Below are 21,701 nucleotides of genomic sequence, written 5' to 3'. Positions count from 1 at the left end.
GGGTTTTGTTTATTTTGACAAACAAATTACACCAGAAATGCTCAAAAGGGTAAACTTGGCTTTGGCTAAATTGCCAAAGGCATTTATGGGCTGAAGACTGGGGGGGGGGGGGGGGAATGTGCTGTTATACATCTAAGTTCCTGCAATCAAAAGTTTCTCTTCACTATTTACTTAGTTCTGTAGGTAACAGTTATGAAGTTATTGGACCATCCCTACACATGAATTACAGCATATGCTCAGCAGTAAAGCAACAATGAGATCCCCTTGGCATTTTTGAATTCCAAGAGCAGTCGCCCATGAACTCTAGAATCAAAACAAATAAAGATCTCATTCACTGCTGCCTCATTAAGGAGCTTTCAGGACACAGTGACAATAATTGTCTTCCCTTCCCCCATTTTTTGCTTTGTCAGATTCCAGAATTATGCTGTTAAATTCAAGGAATTTAGAAAGGATTTGACAAGAACAGATAGCATAGAACAAACATCTATGTACTCAAGCGTTCAGAGATGACAAATCTTTTGCAGAAGATTAAGTTCCCTCTGATGAACATTCAATAGAGCTATAGAGTGTGGGGAACTTCAGATCAATAACCAGATTTGCTATAGCAATTTAAAAATAAAGAAGCTGGGAGGTATCAGCTGTAATCGTGTACTTAAGCAGATGCCTGCAGAGGTTCTCTCTAAAAAGGACTCTAATGAGTTTACACTCTTACTCCACCTATCGTATCCATAGGAGTAGGATTCTAATGATTGTTTGGTCCTCTTGCAGCAGTTAGTGTCTTATGCCTCACTAGATTAGATAAATGAGATAATTAAGGATCACGTGGAAAAGCTTGCTAATGATTAAAGCAGACATTGAGTGAGCTTTTTATGTATTCTTTTTCCATACAATTCAATTCTACCTGATTTACATCTGCAGTTACATGTTTGTGGATCATCATATATCCAATAGCAATTTGCTTTTCAACTTTTACAATCTACATACATGAGAAATCTAACTAATGCCAGCGTACACTGCTTGACAGACACACCAGGTGGACAGTAAAACCAGTGTTTCAGCAGGAGCATGTATTTCTGAAATATGAGAGCACGCTAAAGAAACAAACAGGTAGTTATACTGACATGCAAGCCTATAAACTGTGAAGGCTCAGGAGCATCATCCACACAACCATACTGCCCTTCAGACAGTAAGGTGCTGATACGGTGGCAAGAGTCTTCTCGTGTAAAGTCTTTTTGTTACCTAAAAGGGTAGATGAGCATCTTCCAGACAAAATAGAAGACCATGGATTTTGAACATACGGTCAGGATGCATGAATTTGGGTGGCAAGAATAATAATAGTATCTGTACAGGCTTTCCAGCTCATTAGTCACGTGAACTAGAAAAGGTTTAGGAAGGTAATAGCCAAATAACCTCAAGTTAGGTTCATTAGGTTCATGGTCATACATTATGATCATGACCACACTTACAGCCAAAATACTCCTGAGAGCAGCCAGGGGAGGAGGGGTTGTTTCTGCAGTTTGGTTGTTGGACTGACACTGTAGCTTCATCATAAAAGCTTTAAATAGGAGATAAGTGAAGAAGGAAACAGCTTCAGAAATCATCATAACTTGATAAGTAATTTCCCATTTAAAATCTTTTCTTTAGAACAAACTTGTAAAAGATCACTTTTGAAAGTAAAAGTTAACATTGGTTCTACATTTTTCTAGGTCAATAAAAAATATCTGGTGTTTCAGTATAGGTCTTCTCAAACCAAACAGAATTCAAAGGCATCCCATTCTTACTACAGGGTCCATACTTTTAGACCTACATATACTTAGTATCAAGTGTCCCAGCAGCACTATACTATTTTGTAAAACAAAATCCTTGATCAAGAATCGATTCCACCATGTTTCAACCACACGTTTCTAATTTCTAATTCCTGTGTAGCTGATTGTAAAGCTCTATGGTATCTGCTGCTTACCCTGGTTTTGGGTGCAAAAGAAGGAATCTCACCACACTTCAGCCCAATTTAAAGCACTAACTTACAAGCCCAGGGAGACAACTACGCAACAGGGATACACACCAATTAATTGAACACCATAGCTGCGATCAGCTGACTTCATCTTTTTATACCCTAAAAGCTTTCAAAGGGTAACTGAAGCAAGCGTATGGCCTTCTGTTTATAGCCTAGCAGAAAGTTTTCTCCTACAGCAGGAGAAAAGGTCATCATTCCCCAACTCCCTCCCTTCTCACAAGTCTCTCCAACTATCCCAGCAAACTGCTAACAAGGCATATGTTGAAGGAGAAAATAGTACTGTCCAAGATGAATTTGAATCATCTGAGTCTGTTCAATATTTAGTGCTTTTTTGTATGCAAATCTATTATTCCAATTTTAAGAAATGCATTTCTACACTTAAATACTAGAAAGGCCAGATGTGGAAGCTTCCCCATAGGAGCAGTAGCACCCTGCAGAAGGAAACTTCAATATGACCAAAAATGGATGCTCAGTTCAAGAAAGTGTCCATTTAAAGCTCTGGAAACACTGAAAAGATGTTTGAATCGCTAACAGAATTACTCGTTTTTACTTTTTTTCCCCACCTGACCTCATTTAGCAGAGTGGAAGCCTGCTTTTCCTGGTCTATTAAGACTTAAATAAAATCATTCATTTACAGTTAACTGCAACAGTATTCACATTTAGACCTGAATATTAATTGACTGATAATGAGGTGATAAAGCTGCTTTTCTCTGCAGGTGTACCAATCAATTTCAATGAAACCAGAGTATTTTCCTGTACTGCATCTGAAATTAAAAAGTGATTTATATTTTCTAATAAAGTGGTTTTCATTGATCTCCTTCTGAAAAAGTATGGTTTCATTTGCACCTTCTTAAATTATAACAGTTTCCATTTTCATATAAATGATTTTCCAATATTTTTGGCTCCAATTAATGATTAGGTTCGATATGGCTTTACAGAATTTAAAAAACTTGCAAAGAATTTAGAACTTTTAATAAACTTGAATATTTCCAGTCAGGATTAATCTGTTTTAAAAGATATCATCAGGATCATTTTTAAGTACATATAAGTGGCAAAGTCAAAGAAAAAATGTTTATTATTATTAGTCAATGTCACTCCAAATGTCAAAGACTTTTACCAGCCATCAGTAACAAACTCCAACTTGCAGCAATTCAAAGTACCATTACCTGTTGAAATCTTGTAGCAGATGCTTGAACTAAAATCAGTTAGATTTCACTTCAAAATTATTGTCTTTCAAGAGATAATAATTAAGGAACAATGAGAAGAATGCTGGATTCTGAACAAGTGTTCAAACACCAGAGTCAGCGAAGGGACCAAGAAAATTGGGAGCAGATAGCTTGCTTCAGTACCAAAGGACCACAAGAGGAAGAGGAAGGAAAATGCGTGGTATGTGGTAGAATACTTGTAAATGCTGCTTTGCACTTGGAGAAACTGAGGACAGAAGCTTGGCCCCAACAGCTCTCAGCTCTGGAGGTCTGGCACCTTACTGAGCACAGATGCTCACCAAGCTGCTCACCTACAACATGTGCAAAAAGCACAAGTACTAAAAAAAAAAGGGGGGGGGAAGAGAATCAATGCTTAATATTAAAGCAACTGGAATATAATGTGTTTTGGATTGTAAAGAAATTGACCTGAAACAATGTTTTTTTAAACTAGTGAGAAGCGGAAACAGGACAATCTTCAGCCTTCTCCGTGACTCTAGTCACCATGCAAGGAAACTACTCAAGCTGCAGGTGACCACAAACTCAGCCACATCAAAGTTATTCAGAGCAGTAAAAACATTCTTTAAGGAATCACGTAGTAATACTTATGTAGATACCAGAGGAGTCCTAGATAAACTATGGATTTGCAACTGCCAGCCATCCCAAAAGCAATTTCTCATCAGAATACATACTCATAACACATGACCAGCTTGAGTAAGAACATTGAAAGCAAGAAATGCTCAGTTCCAACATCTATTTTACCAGAAGATTTAAGCTCATCAGACTGGATCTGATGTCAACACTTCAGACAATCATCCCAGAGCAAGCCAAACTGAAAAACAAGCAAGACAAGAGATTTCATGGGTCTCAAACACATACATGGAGCCTGACAGATAACAAGAGGTTCAACACAAGCTGCAGAAGGTTTGAATAATATGGCCCAGTACTAGGAAGCAGACTAGGGCAGAACAAGCATGATCAGGAGCCAGGAGTTCAGAGCTACAGATACAGAAACGATTCCAGAATCCGAGAGCTAAAATTGTAAAGCAGTTTTAGCAAAGGCCAAAAGAACAGCTAAGATGTAGCAGTCAGTCTTTCACAGGCTTCTCTTGAATGATCTGTTTAGAGTAATAATCGCCCATCACAGCAGGGCCTAGGAATTTAACCAGATAAACAGCAAGTATTCATAGTAATTACCTGAGACTTGTGGTAGATGCCTTAGAATAAATTCATCAGAAAAAAGCAATTTTGGTTTGACAGAAGTTACAGAAGTCAGATGGATCAATGAATCAACAAAAGCAGTAAGAAAATATTTATTATGACAACCTCTAAGCAAACTTTTGTGTACTTTATAGATGACAAATTTATTTTAATTAGAGATCACTTCTTACTGCAGAACTGCTTAAGAGATACAGGAAATGGCTTGCAGTCACAAAGTCTGCTTGCAAGGATTCATGGCTTTCGGAGTTTTCTAGTGCTGCATGCATAAACTCATGAATAAAACAGTCATTTTGCTCTGATACAATTATTTCATTTGAAGAATTTAGCTTCTTAATGCTATCTTCTAGCCATACCATACCACCATGCATTGAAAAGTAATTAATTTTCTTACTCCACTGTAAGAGTGAAATGAATTAAAATTGATTTTCAATCTGCATTTTCAGTGGTAGCCCTAAAGTTGTTTCTCTCCAGTTTGTTAGGGATCATCATCTACTGGAGTAACTTGTGATGATTTTTAACCATGATTTTGAAACATCTCACATTTGAAGAGCAGTACACAGCAGTTCAGTATATTCACACCAAAAAAAATTGCATCTCCAGCATTATTCTGAATTCTTCCCAGAGTGCTCCCATCACTTTTCTCTAAAGCAAAGCACAAGTATGTTTTTCAGCTACTACAGGAAAAAATAAAATAAAATAATAAAATAAAATAAAATAAAATATTATTGTACATTTCAAAGTATCCAGAATCCAGAAGCAGCATGTAATTCCTGAAAGATCTCCAAATCGGATCCTCCAACAGGTCACTGCCCTTATCTGTACTGCTGAGCTTCTTTATTTTTAGGAGGTAATTTTTACCCTTTAGGAGCCATGTTGAACACAAAAGCAGTTCTAAAATTTTACCCAAGAACTCAACGCAGTCAAAACTCAGAGAAAGTCTGCTTCTAAACACAGCTTCCACAGCTTAGGGTTACAGACAGCCCAAAAGCAGCCTTCAGCACAAGTTACAATACCGCAACGGCAACAGAAGATGCTTCAGAACTCAAGCACTACATAGAAGACTTCTTGAGGCATTCAATTTATAACATCTGAAATAAATGTATTAGAGCCTTGATAGTTAGCAATATATAGCCTTTCCCATTAGGAAGCTTCGACATGTAATACTGGTTTCTTGCATTTTTCCCTACTAGTCTTCAGGAAAAGCTTGCGTACCGCATTCCTTTACACAGCGGTGGCCTTGATTCCTTTTACAACATCGCCCTCCAGTGTTTGTTACCCTCAGGTATCTTCTGGAAGCAGCTCAGTTCCTTTGCTTCAGTGATTTCGTACTTTTGAAGGAAGTTTAATACGTCCTAGCAAGTATTTTTGTAGGCAATAAGTGTTCGACAGCTGAGAGAGGAGGAGAAGGATATGCAGATAATGTCTCACTTAATTTAACCCCAAATTTCTTGGCATTTCAGTTCACTGTAAAAAGTATAATTTGCATATAGGAAGGACTGTTAACCCTGAAGAACAAGGGCACTTATCACAAATTCCAGTTGAGACTGATTTAATTCTGTCATTCCATGTTTTCACCAAAGTGGAGAATAAGACACAACACATACATAAGCTTATTTGGGCAACATACCTCAAAGGTAGCTTTTCAGTTAATCTTACTAACCTTATCATAGAATCATAGATTATTTGGGTTGGAAGGGACGTTAAAACCATCTAACTGCAAGCCCCTGCCACCTCCCACCAGCCCAGGCTGCCCACAGCCCCATCCAGCCTGGCCCTGGGCACTTCAGGGATGGGGCATCCACAGCTTCTCTGGGCAGCCTGGGCCAAAGCCTCACCGCCCTCACAGCAAGGAATTTCTTCCTAATACCTAATCTAAATCTACCTTTTTTTAGGTAAAACCATTCCCCCTGCCCTGTCACTACACCCCCTGACAAAGAGCCCTCCCCAGCTTTCCAGTAGCCCCCTTTCAGCACTGGAAGGCCTTTGTCTTCTCCAGGCTCAACAACCCAATCTTAAACTGATCTTACTAGAGAACGCTTAGTTTTTCTATTAAAAAGGGGTTGTTTATACAATTTTATACACATAGACATGGGCACACACTTAAGGATTCAGGATACAGGTAATTACTTGAGAAATGTAAGTAGTTATCCACACTACTAGATTGTAGATGAGGTAAAATAAGCATTGAGGCAGTGTTGTTTTTTTGTATGTGTGCGTTTTTTTGTTTTTTTTTTTAAAAAAAAAAAAAAAAGGTACTACTGGGACACAGCAACGTCTAAGTGAGGAGTGTCTTTAATTACATATGCCAGATGAAGGCCATCTGTTACAAAACATTACAAACCTCCTTCCCATTACTCTCCCCTTCCTGCTAGATGGCATAGTGGATTTACGTAATGCCCAGTAAGAATCTAATTGCAAAGACAGGGATACCATGAGTCAAAGGCATGTTCAGATTTTACAAGCAGCTAAGACAAAAGAACCATTTGTGTGATTTCAGCTCTAAAAAAACAATGGAGCCACAAAACAAAAAGCTTTCATAATATATTTTTATTCACAATAGACAACAGTAGAAAGTAACAACAGCACAGAAAATAGGGTAAGTATGCTTACAGGTGAGAGACTGAACTCATAAGTGCAGACACTCCATTTCAGGAGTGAGGGAGGTATGATTATGGACCCTCAGGAGATGGATCAACTCCCTTGCACAAGATGGGAAGTTGGATGACCACTGAAGGTTGCATAGAAGAAAGTTATTTTACATTTTCCAATCCCCAAATCAGCTCTGGTTTCCAAAATTGTGACAAATATTTTATTTCTGGGATCACTGGCAAGACTCCATAGACTTTCTATTAACCATTCTGTCGTCTCATTTGCCACTCTAGCTTTCACAATCAATTATCCACATGCCAAAATTAAATGAACATGTTCTCAGCATCATTATAAAAATGGTGTTATTTTGACGGCAGGAGGACCTGAGCTACGCAGACAGAACACAAAAGACCACACAGCCCCAACACCTGCTCAGTATGGCAGTTTTCAGTCATCTCTGCTACTATTTGCTTATCAAAGACTTGCTCAATAGATATTTACTAGCACTTGCCCACATAATTGTTTTCCTCCTCCTTTGAATGTAAAGCAATAAACCAACCGTTTTTCCCCTCCCAGAGACAGAGAAGTAATGCGAAAGACAGAAAGCTCAACATAAGGGCATATAGCAACTCCCAGAGATAAGATTACATAATAAGGTAGATGGTAGGAGTGCAGGAAGAGCGAAAACAAAACCAACAAAACCCTTCATGTTTGGAGGTCAAGTACTCTCACACCAGACTCCAAGATCACGTGCCTACCACACAGTTTTCCTTTCCTTCAGCGTCTGTGGTGCATCAGAGCACAACGCACATCCTTCTGAGCTAGTACACACATTGCTAGCAAGACAGCTAGCTAGCCCGGCCCAGGGCTCCACGCTGCTGCATGTGGATCCAGTTCTCAATATCATTTCAGATATGAACAAATGGATCTGAATCTCCCTGACAGTATCACTACAGGTCATCTATTACAACAGCCTAGACCCGAAATCCCTAGCTCTGCAGAGCAGTTCCTCTGACATGTGCAGACTAGCTATGCTAGGCAAGTAAGTCATGAAGAACGCGGTAGGACAATATTTTATAAGTTTGTTGTTTTTTTTTTTTGTGGGGAAAGGGAGACACTGTTGAATATGACCTAAGCCTGAGCTGAAAGAAGCCAAAAAGCAGTTATAGGATAATCTCTTAGGGAAAAGAGGAAGCAAGGTACTTGTATGCAATGTTAAAGAGAAACTTCAGGATGCTGAGTACCACTAGCTTGGTATCTTATGCCATCCTCTGTTTAACTTCCAGGATATAATACGCTTAGAACATTATAAAAAAATTTCTTACTAGTAGCTTGAAGTGTGTACATAGTAAGTTCTGTGATTTAAAGTCTGTATCAAGAAGTGCTAAATCATCATCTAGTCAATGCCTTAAGCTAAGTACTTGAGGATCAAGTGCCATTTTAAAAATTCATGTTAGAACTGCCAGCTGTAAAGTGCAGGATCTGAACTGGTATTCCAAACAGAAAGAAGTATGATTGTTCTGGAAGCACAACATTGCCCTCCCATCAGGGAGTAAAGCTGTAAATACACCACTTTAGGTAACACTGCACTGGGTCACTGGGAAAGTGAAGGACATGAAGTTCTCCACATGACCATTCAAATAAAGATACCTCAGGTCCCAACCTACCACTAAGAACATAGGATCCAGTTCGTGAGAGAAGAATGCATACATACCAGATATACAACCAACAGCCACAGGCTGCTGTTTGCATTGGCCACCTGCCACCCCCAGCCACGCTGCACGCACCTTTGAAATGCCCTGGGTGCCACCAGTCACTCGGATGAAGAACCACCTGCAAATTATTTTTTGAACTTCTCAAACTAATTGTCCCATATTACTCTAAGGTAAGATACTAGCCCCTCCACAAGTGTAGCGGTTAGACGTCCTTACAGTGATGGTAACTCCTGTTGTAAACTTCTGGATTTGACCCCCAGGAGCTTCAGGTTGCTAGGCGTACCCCCGTACAAACACCGCTACCCTGCCTGGCAGCCTACACACTGGCAGTGAAATTATGCACAGGTTGCTCTAGCTAAATTCTCAGTTTACACAGTGAAAGCAGCTATATTTCATACTCTCAAATGAGCGTCACCAGCATTTAAACAAGACATGCTAATGCAGACATACGAAAACACCAACTAACATGCATTTGGCTAAAGAAAAGCTCTAACAATCTGCTGAATTACGGCTTAATTCTGCCAAGTGTCAAGTTCCCATTTGGAAGTGCCAACCCCCTTTAACTTGTCTTCACTGGCTCTTGAGGCTATAATGAACACACAGCAAGTAGTAACAGATCTGATCTTTCCTGCTTCCCACCACCACCTCCATGCCAACTGAGGTATGCCCAACAGGCGTACTGAATAAATTATATTTACTGAACTCAGGCTACTCATTGAGCATACAACTCCATGTTAGAGATACCCACAACAGCAAGAAACAGACCCTTCAGAGGAGTCACCTTCTGTTATTCCTTCTCTACCCAAAGGTTAATGCTACCCCTTAAGAGACAGCAGGTTTTCTTTTGCATAAGACACAGGATTTAAGAGAAGCTAAGTTTTTAAGTAAAAAACACTGACCCAAGACAACGCACATCTGAAAAAGCTGAAACAAACTTTTTTTTTTAAGCTCAGAAGTACATTAATTAAAAGAAGTGTCTTAAACATCCAGCTTTACCCCCTAGTCAGTTTGAAGTGCTACACTGCCATCCCTCAGAAAGAGCTAGCCCTCAGATACTTAGGCAGATGGCCAGATATATCATATATATGCCCCTTTGAGAGCTGAAGCCAGATCCTCTTACTAGAGTTTGTCCACAATTCAGAAACAGCTAGAAGTTTCTTTTCCTCTCACCATCCTTGTTTTCAATCAACTTATTTGCATTCAAGCTAGAATAGTTCAAAGCAATTAAAATAGGTAAGTAGAATGAGGTAAAACTATCAGACACCAAACTCAGATGAATAGGCTACTGAAATAACTTTAAAACATGTCTTATTTATGAAAAAAGTTCCAAAATACACTGTTCTTGAGTTGCTACATATGGCAATCAAAAAAAAATTCAGTGCTATTACAGAGCAGGCATTCAGCCTCTCTTGTAAAGTGAGTTCCATACTTCATTAAAGACGCACGCCATCCACCATTTAGTGGACATACAATAAAGATTTCATCTTCTCAGAATGGACATACATAAGCACTATTCACAAGTGCTTAAATCATGAGAAAATTATTTAGGAAATGCCAGACGGTCCTTTAATTAACAGTCCAAAGTTAAGTATAGGTCAGCTCACAAAGAAATGTACACCTAGGTGTGTGCATGTCTAACCACATCGCATACTGCACATGTTAAGAACTGACAGAACCAAATATGTTACAACATTAATTTACTTGGTTTACATCTTCAAGCACAGGAATTGTTGCACATCTTTGCATTAACAACATTGAAGACTGATTATAGTCAGGATTTTTAAACTGCTCAAAATTCCAAGGCATCAGATCATGAGCTATAGTAAATACAAAGGCACATCAATGGATCAACACGCACAGTTTGGAGAATAGACAAAACTTCATATGTAGTTGAATTTGTATATACTGAAGTAGAGTGTTGATTGCATAACATTTTCAGATTATTCAACATATATTATTGCTATTTATACTTGTCATTACAATACAAACTTTGTCAGAGTCAAAATTAACAGATACATACATATACTTTTTTAAAAAGTCAGTTAATGCCTTAGATTTAGGGCTCCATTGATTTCCATGAGATTACTTCAGACTTCATTGCAAGTTTCCAGGAAGCGATGTTGATGGCTTGCTTCTTCTGCAACACACAGACTTCTGAGTATTCACATCCATCAACTTCGATGGCATCTCGCACCATCGGCTGTAAATACAGATTTCCTTCAAATCCTGTATGAAACTCGACTTGATCTGCACAGTCTGTCAGTAATACAAAGATCAATCCCTTCAAGCACAGAACACCAATAATTAAGTTGCTTACTTCATAGCTGCAGTTTGTATTTGAGGTACATCAATATCCTATTTCAACTTGTTCTGTCACAAGCACTGTCCTTCAGAGCCCAATTCTGGGCAGCATCAGCAGTTGTTTCTGTACAAGGATCATCTTTTTCTTCTTCCTCAGGCTGTTCTCCAGGTTTTTGGACAGATTCCACAACTGCCGTGCTCTTACTGGTATTGCAGCCCATTTTGGTCTCAGTCTAAGAAGGTTCCGTGATTTTTTGGTAGAAGTCTATAGAAGGCTCACTGCACTGAAGGAATGAAGAACGAGGAAACGAACAAGGAAACTAAATAGCTTTCCCTATCGTATTGTTAAGAGCAAGTATGTTTGGTTTCTGTGACAACACACTGCTCCTGCTAATCAAGCACTGGCCAATAAAGAGCTACACTTTAATGCAGCCAGCAAAAGGCAATTTTTGCTGCCTTTCTAAAAAGCCTGTGAAACTGTTCTTCATTAGTATTTTTTCCTAGATGAGTAACTCATGATTGCTTTGACCAAGGAAGCCTATTTAAATTTCTAAACATCCTATAGTTCAGTTACTAGGAAACAGTGCCTTGCTACACAAGAAAAAAAAGTCACAGCAGCAAGCCTATATATTCTTCTAGCCATTTTCAGTATTGTAATCTATACTACTAGATTATGTAGACATCTGACTTAAGACACTAGTCTTGAATAGAAAGCTCTGAAGTTATACGCATCCATGTGCCCAAAAACACTTAAAATATCAGCTTGAATCTTAAGTCAAAAACAAAAAAAGCACCCCAAAAATCTTGCTGAAGTAGCTGGAAGTTTTCAGCTGAAAAGCAGGAGTGAATGAATACACTCAGAACTCAAGCATGCCGAAAAAGCAGGTCTCCACCAGAAGCCAAACCAATAAGCCAACTCACATTCTAACCCAACATTCAAACACAATTTTCTAAGAAAAACGTACATACAATGAGCTCACAGTGACTGGCTGACTCCTATCATCTATCTGCTACAAACTAAAGCCAGTAGTACCGCCCCACGCAGATCAACTTCACTGGTGTGTTTCCCCCATGAAACAAGTGAGTTATTTTTAAAAAAATGCAGAGATGTTCAGCTAAAAAATTATATTGATATTTCACACAGGTATATAGTAGGTAAGTGCTCAACAGTACTAGACCTTGTAGGCACAAATGGAACCACACACATTGACCTGATCTTTAATAATCAGCTACTCTTAATATAAGTAACAAGCATTGGAACCACAGTTTCAGGGTTGCCAGTACATGACAAAATATGCCCTTATTTTCTAGGCCTAGGAAAAAAAAAAATAAAAATAAAAATAAAAAGCGCAGCAGTAAGCTTCATTACTGGATGTTGATCTGCATGTGTCTGCAAAACAGTAATAGAGGTACATTACGGTGAGCTGTCCTCATGTGAAGGGTGTCCATACGGGGAACAGGGTGCAGGTGCCTCAAACATGCTCAGTAGAAATAAATTGTCTCACTGGTCCTTTGAGGCAGAGCCTAAATATAATGCATTATATTTAAGATTCCCCCCAAACTCCGGAGAATCAGACTTGTGCACCTGAAGCAAGTCCAAGCACCACCATGCAGTTTAACTGCACGACTCAGTGCTTCTCAGATGACTACTGCTGCCCAGCTACCATCAGGGACGTTGCTCTCTGCTTCGAGGCTTTTGTGGTTTGTCCCCTTTTACTAACTACTGTTAAGCAAGAGGGTGTTTAGTTTACATCATTTACTACCTCTCATTTTATTCAGCTAACATTAGGAACACCCACTTATCTTTACAAGCATTGATAAGCCAAGTTACAGAGCAGGAAAAAGTTATTTAAAAGAATATTACATAAAGTTGTGTGTTCCTCGGGTATATCTGATTTGCTAGTTGAATTTTACTGTTACTCTTCCATTTAATTGCACATGCAGCATAGACACCAAAGCAAGCACAACCTAGTCACTACACTGCAGAATTTGTACCTGACAGATTGATTTAAGCCAGAATATCTGATAAAATGAGAGGAAGATGGAGCTATTCAGAATCTGAAGACACAAGTGTATTTTATGGGTTTGTAAGGAAAACAGGAATATAACTCTACACTTGTGTATTTCTGCATTTAAGTGCTTAATCCACATTAGTATACTTCCTCCCTTGAACATGATTATTCCTGTGAAGCAGAATAGTTATAAGGATGTAAAAGAATCAGGCAAAAAAAAAATGATTCCCAGAACACCTTAAGTCTGCTTAGGTAGGAATTAACGATTCTGGAGCATTTACTGCTCCATGTTTTCAGAACATTACCTCAAACTCCCCACTAGATGGTAGCTGAATACTATGCTGATTCTGCACTATTACACAGCCTAGAGTAGCCCTAGAAGTTGCACCTGATTACAATTTTTAAAGGATTACTCCCAATAACTTTTAAGAAAGTAAAACCTTCCCAGAGGTGACACTGTCTTAAATTGACTGATTTACATTTCACAGAAGTTTTGAGCCAGGAAGTAAAATCCATTAGTGTCATGCCTTTGGCACCAGCGAGTCTCTTTATGTGAGTGCAGGCTTCATCAACATGGTAGGTCTTGCTAAAAATGTGCCTTGTATGTTCTTGTGGCTTCATCATACATGTTTCAGAAAATGAGGGGAGGGGTACCCAGGAAGTAGGATAAAATCAGTTTAGGTGGGAGGGAAAAAACTGTGCAGGTGCTCTCAGGCATGAATACTCATCACAACATGCAAACAAACTGTAGATGCTCTCGTTTCTCAAATCGTTTGTTTCTGAGGTTAGCAGCCAGAAGCCATGGACCCTAAATACTTTGTTAGTATGAGAACCTTCATTTTTGTACTTGAGACAAGAAGTCCAAGTCTGCTGTACTGAACATGACAAGTTTGGGCCCAGACCCGAGATACCATTCTGGTTACAAGACAGAACAGAGCTTGGCACTGCAGCCTTTTGGAATTGAATGCACCCACCTCCCTGTGCCCTGTTAGAACCAGTAGTCAAGGTGCAGCAAGAACCCTTCTAAGTGGGGCTGTACACAAAGGGGTAGCACAGACACCCCTCCGGACCAGCCTGCAGGTTATGGCTTCATTGCCTGTAAGGAAGCTACGGCACTTACAGACAACAAGCCAACGCCATTTCAACTTCCTTGAACAGCCCTACGTGCACCTTGCACTATCCCTTTTAAAAATAGTCTTTGTTCTTTTTGGCAACATCTAAGTCCTTTTCTTTTTTCTTTTCCCCTTCTCACCAGAAAGCAGGCTGGGATAAGAGGCACAAAGAGAATTACACTGTCCTGCTACTTAAGACTACTTTGGTCTCATTGCAGGTCACTTGGTTCATTCTGTTTTGTTTGTGATAGTGAACAAACGCCTGTTTGCCAGCTTTTGCCATCAGAAATCTTTAGAATATCTTTACTTCCTTCCACTGTTAGGAGAGAACACTTTCTGTAAAGCTCCTCATTACAACCCCCAAAATAATACTGTAAAATTCCACAACAGGTTTCTTCAGAACCAGCAATCAATCATTCAGCTCAAGTACTCGTGTCCTGATTGTAGCAGTAGCCTCAAGTTCAGTGCAATTCAGACAGCAAACATCACACATTAGAACTGGACAATCAATGCAGAGGTAGGTTATCTACAAGCGTTTGAGAAAGGCTTGAGGTGTATTAATTACACTTCTAACCCATTCCTCAAGTTTCTGGCCCCTGTTCAAACTTCAAAAAGCCACGCATTGTTTTCACATCTGAGCAGCCCTCAACACACTGATGTGCTACAAACTTCAACAACTACTCCACTGCAGCAAATTCTTGTTCCCATAGCAACAATACTAGTTTTCCATCCCATGTTTCCTTAAAAAAAAAAAAAAACTTGAAATGCATAATAACAAGGCAAATAGAAAAGTCTACTGCACGGTAAGTTTAGAATATTGCTTCACCCCATCTTTATTGGATTAAAAAGCTAAAAAAAGTCTTTTTCCTTTGTCTATTTAGTACACAAAATATTATTTACCAACTACTTTACAGAAATACCCTACAAGCAACAAAGGAAGCTGCACATTGCAATATACTGAGCATGCTGCGCTGCCTTAAATGAGTGTATTCACACTCTTCTCTTCCCATAGCAATAAAGGAGACCACCTCATTAAACTCCTAAGTAATCCTCCTTCTCCAAGGTGGAAGGGCTGCCTAGGTAAGCCTCATTTCCAAGGACATCTCAGTGCTTCTTTTAAGACTTGAGTTTATCAACAGAAGACAGTCTCCACATGCAGATACACAGTCCAGTTATTTCAGTTTTGGGGTTACTGTAAGGTATGACTTCCCCACTGCTGTGCTCTGTGCTTCCTTTGCAAATAACAAGTGCTAAAGTTCCCAGTGTCACAGCACATGCTGTCACCCCTCCACTTCTTTAGCAGAGATTTCTGAAACTGAATGGCTCAGCTGGAACGGTGACACTCTAGCCTTGTATCAATTATGGCTCCTTAAGCGGCCTGCTGACCTCAGATAAATACCTTGGATACATTTTGCTATGAAATTCCAGTCTTTCAACATAATCTTTAAAATCCAAATAGCTACATAAAAGACTATTTCTTAGTTTAAAATTAGTAGATAACCAGGATTAATTTAGGAAACGCTCTCAAAGGCATACCTACTTGCTATTAACGTAAGGAGCGGATATTAAGTAGTTGGACAGGAAAGGACTCCACGGATCCCCAGCCCTCCTTGCCTCTCAGTCCTAGCTGCTGTTCTGTTGCTGTCACACACGCTGTGTTGCTGTACACCAAGGAAGAGGAACCACGACAATCTGTTCTCTTGAAAAAACACAAGCTGTGTTTGGCTGGCTAAGAAAAAAAGTCTGTCAAGCTAGTAAATATGTTACAGTACTTGACAATTTTACCAAGCTAAGTTTAAGAAATGAGCTTTTGGAATTTGAGTGAGTTATGTCACTCTCTGAGCCTTGTATTGTACGCTTCGTGACCATCAGGAAGGGAGGTATTGTTGCAGTGGTAGATGCCAACTTCCTGCTCTCTGCTAGGTGAGGGAGAGAAGCAGCACGTCTGCAGAGACGTGACAGAGCTAAGGACTGGAGAGCCGAAGCTTTTTCCTCTTTCTCCAGAAGACTTAGCTCTGCATAAAAAAGCACTGCCAATTTCCTACATTAAATGGGTATCTGTCATAAGCCTGCTTCCTGTTGCATTGACAGTCTTGTTTCCTAGTCTGAATTGCCAGCTCAGAATTATTTCCATTAACGATTTCACAAGTAACCAGCCAGCTCACACAGCTTCCTTACGCATTGACTAGCAGAAGAACTCTTCAGGGACAGCATTACACCTTAAATGACGTGGTTTGTCACAAGAGAAGAAACCAGTCTCCTCTTGGCAGCTAATGAATCCTAGATAATTCAGTCCACAAAGTTTTTGAGCAATCCTGAAGCCTAGATTCATGTGCCCTAATTCCAAAATCTGCATTAGAGCAGAGAATTAACAGGCTGTTACACAGCTCAGCATTGCAGAAGTGAAAAGCTGGGAATTCAAGTACTACCTCGATACCTATAGCATTACGTCAAATACAAATCATGTCAAATCAGTGCCTGCAAACAGACGCAAGAAACATTTTAGAACTGTATTTATTAGAGATGTTAACAAGGCACGCACTTAGAAATAAAGATCGCTTTTAATTTAGACTGTTCTAACAGTTAATTAAATAGCGTAACTTCCTGTAACAATGAAGCAGAAAGCAAACATTTTAGATTGACAAACTGAAATCATGGTCTTTGTTCCAAATTACCAGGGTAAAAAAATGCAGCATAGAGGCAGGTCTTATATTTGGGACAGAAAGTATAATCAAAAAGAAAAGAGAAAAAATACAGAGCTCAGGCAGGGAGAGTCAACCTAAAGCACGGGCTGATAATGATGAGCAAGTGCTGCTTTTCCTGTAGCTCATGAAAGAGCTGGGAAGTTTCTAAGGGGCAGGGGGCTGCTGGGGTGCAATCACACAAACCCAATTATTTCAAGCCTCCAGAAGATCCCAGCAGGATCTTAGAGCACAGCTTCATAACCCAGGAATTCCCATTCTACACTCCTCTCAATGCACACAATTCTCAAGTGCCTTCCCAGTTTCCCTTCACATGTAAGCATTGCTTTAGCTACCCCAGAAATAAAGTTATTGCCCAGGCATCCACTGCTACGGTAGCAGCACTTTGGAGGTCTAGAGGGTTAGCAATCCACACAACTACATGTAAAAGCCCATTAAAATATTAGCACAAGCAAGTGACCAATTCCACAGACCTGCTGTTCAGAGCTTCTAAAATTGTTGTTACGTATTTTGCATAGTACCTTATCTAGCTAAGCTTATTTGTGACTCCAGTTGCCCCATTATTTAAAATTATTAGAGGTTCATGAGCTGTAGTTATTAATAAAAGCAGCCATATCAACATAGTCTTTGTAGTTTGGAGGCAGCATTCCTAAGCAGCCTGATGCCCCCACCAGAGGAGAGGCCTGAAGTAGGAATAAAACGTAACCTAAGCACATTTTATTGCAAATTTGAGTCCAGCTGAGATCTTATACCAACTGCAGAACTGTGAACTAAGGCTTTAAGTATGGAAATCACTTAAAGACTCATTAAAAATAGCTAGCAAGATGACAAATTCACAAATTAATTCCAAGACCAACAAGTACCTTAACATTCACCTTTGTCAAGTGGGAGATTTTGTTTTGCATTTGTAAGCTAGAGCAGCAGTATTCAACTCAATTTATTCCAAGTCAAGCAGCTTGTGTATTGAAGGGGTCAAGCTATACAGCTGGAAATGAGCATGTTCAAACCCAACAATGACACTGGTTAAAAACATTAAGATACACACAGGTTAAACAGACATTAGACATTTAAAAGGCTGTTGGTTCAGCACGTTCATGAAAGAGCTACAGGTTAACAGCCCATGTCAACACAATCAACAATGCCCTTCCAAGTAGCGGGTTATTTTCTTTTATCCCTTGTAAATAGCTGCCTAGTCTCTCCTTTCTGTTATTTAATTTATCCAGTCCTATCTTCTGTCCATTGTTACCTTTTTCCTCACCAAACATTGCCCTGTGCTTTGGCCAGTGTAGCTATGTTCATAACCACCAAGCTCCGCTCTTGTTCTCTCATGCGAGAAGCTCCAGCTGCCCACAAGAATTATGCCCACTGCTTTCGAATCCTTACAACACAATTACACACACCACTATATAGAAGTAAGATTCTTTAGGAGTTGAAGGTGCAAAGATCCAGAGTAGGTATAGCAGAATTTTGTAACTAAGCTATTGCAAAACTGAAGTATATTTAGAAGAATAAAAAGCAGCAGAGAGTACTTCTCTGTGCCTTCTTTTGTATTTGAGAGTCCGTTCAACTCTGTGCAACAATAAGTTTGATATTATCCAACTGGTGTTGGTGGTTGCTATTGACATAGTCAATGTGACTACTGACATAGGCACAGTACTTATTAAATCATTCTCTTGAAGGTTAAGAAACAAAACCATTCTAAACATACCAGTTCCAAGCCCTGCAAGTATCCCGTCCTCAACTCTGAGCAAATGCTAGCATCCACCTGGCAGGATACAGCCAACAAAGACAGCCTGGTCCAGGACCACTCGAGTCAGAAAGAGCAAAGGCAACAAGCAGGTCAGAGCACCAGACGGTACCATTTTAACGCAATCTAAGCATACAGTTTTCTTCTCTAACAGCATCTAAACATATATCAGAAAGTTTCAAAGAAAAATGCCACAAGATTACAAAACACATTTGTCTGTATCACAGGTAAAGAGCCTCCTCCCTCCTTGAAGGGGCTGGTGATCCCCTCCTCCCCTTTCACACTGAGCTCCCTACGATAACTTGTCTAATTCAAGTTATTCCTAGTTCCATCTTGAAACAGCCCAGTTTGGGACAGGCCTGAACAGGGGCAGGGCACAACACTACCATGGGGCTAGCAGCTGCAGCAGGGCTTTGGGGTCTAGAGCATAAGCCCCACCTTGGCAAAGTGGGCTTATGATCTGGAATTCAGGCTCCAGTCCTCATACAACAGACTGTTAACAGTAGCCAGCTAGTAGGCCTTCACGAGGAGCCAGCTACTTAGGCTAGCTAGCGCTGCCAAGTCAGGTCATACCAGCTGGACTGCCTGCCCTCAGAAATCCACCGTAACACGCTGACGTAAAGTACTCACCACAGGGGATAACATCAAATTTGGTGGGTAGCCCTTTTTGTCACTATTTAAATGTCTTCATTAGCTCTTATAATTTCCCCTCCTCCCAGCTTGAGTCATAATCCTGTAGTGCGTATGCTTCTCAAAAAGAAATTATATATATATATAAGTACAGCTTTTTCCCAGCAGATTCATGACTCCATTAGCTACTCACGTAATTCGGCTCTGAATATGCCTTGCCTATTCAGCAATATGCTTTTCCATAACACAGCTCATGAGTTTCTGTACTAATCAGTAGGAAACAATTTCAGATCTGAACATCACTATGGAAAACTGGAAAAACACCTTGTTAAAACACATTTCTTCAGCAGACAGACCCTAAAAAAACAGTCATTTGTTGGGTTGCTTGTCTTCCATATTTCCACTGAGAAAATTCTAGACCAAAATTTAAAGTTTCTTTAAATCCAACAAATGCATGGACTAAAGGTAACCAATAAAAAAAAATAAAAAAGTCTCTCCTTTAGAGTTCAAACACTGTTTAAGTAGTTATGTATTGGTAACTTCAGTGTTAGACCCTATACTTTCATTTTGCTTTAAGGGACAGGATTAAGTACACCCCCCCAAAAAAAGCAGTTTGCAGAATTAGGAGCAATTCACCCACATCTAATCATTCTTTCAGGAGTCAGGCCTTGAGGCAAGAATGCTATCAAGTGTAACGACAAACATGTTCCTACTGCTGTTTGCCATACTTATTGGACGTAATAAACTTGATATGCTGGAGGCTATAATTAATCTCTACTAAGTGAACACTCCTCTTATGATGATTTGTCTACTGAGCTGTCAAATAACACTTAAGGCTTTGATAAGTAAATAAATTAGTTCATTACAGTCCCTCTTCTTTAAATGAGCTCATAGATTATTACATAGCTCTCCTTACCTCAGTCGTCAGCAGCTACGATTCTTGGACCCAAAAGCTAACACACATACTCCATTTCAAAGTTCTACACTCAACTTTCTCCATTACTTCCATTAACTTCAATTTCAGGTCGTGTTTAAAAAGAGTTGGCAATTTTTCGTGCTAAGAACTTGGTTTTCAAATGAATGAGGGTAGACAGTAACAATATTATTAGCCTTCTGTTGCTAGACCTCAGAGCAATGCTTACATCGCACAAGAACGTGCACAAAAGTAAAGTTGCAGTGCCCTCTTGTGAGCAGTCAGCTCTCATTTTTGCAGAAGCACTTTCAGCAGTGATACGGTGACGGATGCAGCATTAATGCTACTAACTGAGCCTAAGTACAAGCATTACACTTTTTAAACTAGTTACCTCCATATATATAGACACACACAAAGTTCTCCTGCTTCTAGCATATCTGAAACCCATGAAGATGTTTGTATAAAAAGTTAAAGAATATTTTAAATCCGTTGAACTTAAGAAACAGGGGAAATGGATTCATTCATTTATCCTTCATAACTTAGAAAAATGAAAAATAGATACCAATTTCTTGGAGCCGTTATTACTGTCCATAATCTTGTTTTATTAAATACCACAAGAAAAAAAAAAAAAAAAAACACTATCCACTATCACATACACACACACGCGAGAAGCTTTCCCTACAATTTAAACACTAGGTAACAACTGATGAGGTACTGGAGGTTATGGCAACTGTTGGTGGAAGTTTAAAACAAAAAGGAATCGGGGTGTAGTAAGGACAGAAAAAGCAAGAAAGCAGTTGAACAAACAAGCCTAAATGCAATCCTAATTCCTAGATGGCTGTAGGGAAAGCATTAGAAGGTGGCAATTAAAGCCTGTGCAGACAAGGGAAGGCTAGTCAAATAGAACAGAGAAGATCTCATTCACAGCACACTACAGTTAGAAGTTCCTGAAGGTCAGCTCTCCAGAATCCAGTTTTTGTTATGCATTCTTATGAAATACAAATATCTGGATATTCACTTCAGTTCTGTGGCATCAGTCGCAAACTAGACCAGCGACAGAAGGATCAGAAACAGTACCTCACAACTGCTATTACGTAGGACCCGCACATTAGAATTAGCTTTCCGAAATGCAACAGTCTTTGCCAACATGTATTTTGTTAGAAAATGCAAATTTTGTTTCCTTTGCACAGAGCTGCTTTACTGTACATAGTAATAGTCAACAATTGAATAAATACAACCACTGCTATGTTCAGCCTCCACAGTGTTTCCCGAGGTAATATTTTAAAAGACCCTTAAGCTTAATTTTGCCATATTCTTACACCTCATGACTAGTAGTTTCACAGACATTAAGCTTAACATGAGAAACACAAGCCAAAACATTCAAAAGTTCTTAAAAGTTCATCTTACCACATCAACTAATCACTTCTAAGCTGATATTAAATATTTGATTTCAGCCCAGAGAGTCAAGGTCCAAAGAAGCTTTGTTTGTTCAGGCGCAGATCCAAAGAACCATTTCAACTGAATTTAGGTGCATGGGTCCAAA

The 21,701-nt window shown here is 39.4% G+C and overlaps 1 long non-coding RNA gene across 2 annotated transcripts; it reads right to left on the bottom strand.

The window, feature by feature from the left end:
• Window positions 1-6,680: 6,680 nt before the first annotated feature.
• On the bottom strand, window positions 6,681-12,185 carry LOC118172939. 2 transcript variants are annotated; one of them, XR_004753914.1, is made up of 2 exons: window positions 12,008-12,185; window positions 6,681-11,321 (listed from the first exon to the last, which is right to left on the bottom strand). It is a non-coding gene; the product is annotated as an uncharacterized LOC118172939 (long non-coding RNA). The 2 variants fall into 2 exon arrangements; XR_004753915.1 differs by having other exon boundaries at window positions 12,012-12,180.
• Between the last annotated feature and the right edge of the window lie 9,516 nt (window positions 12,186-21,701).

Source organism: Oxyura jamaicensis, chromosome 11 (genome assembly GCF_011077185.1).
Source record: "Oxyura jamaicensis isolate SHBP4307 breed ruddy duck chromosome 11, BPBGC_Ojam_1.0, whole genome shotgun sequence".
NCBI classification, from domain to species: Eukaryota; Metazoa; Chordata; class Aves; order Anseriformes; family Anatidae; genus Oxyura; species Oxyura jamaicensis.
This window is presented reverse-complemented; position numbering and strand designations above follow the sequence as displayed.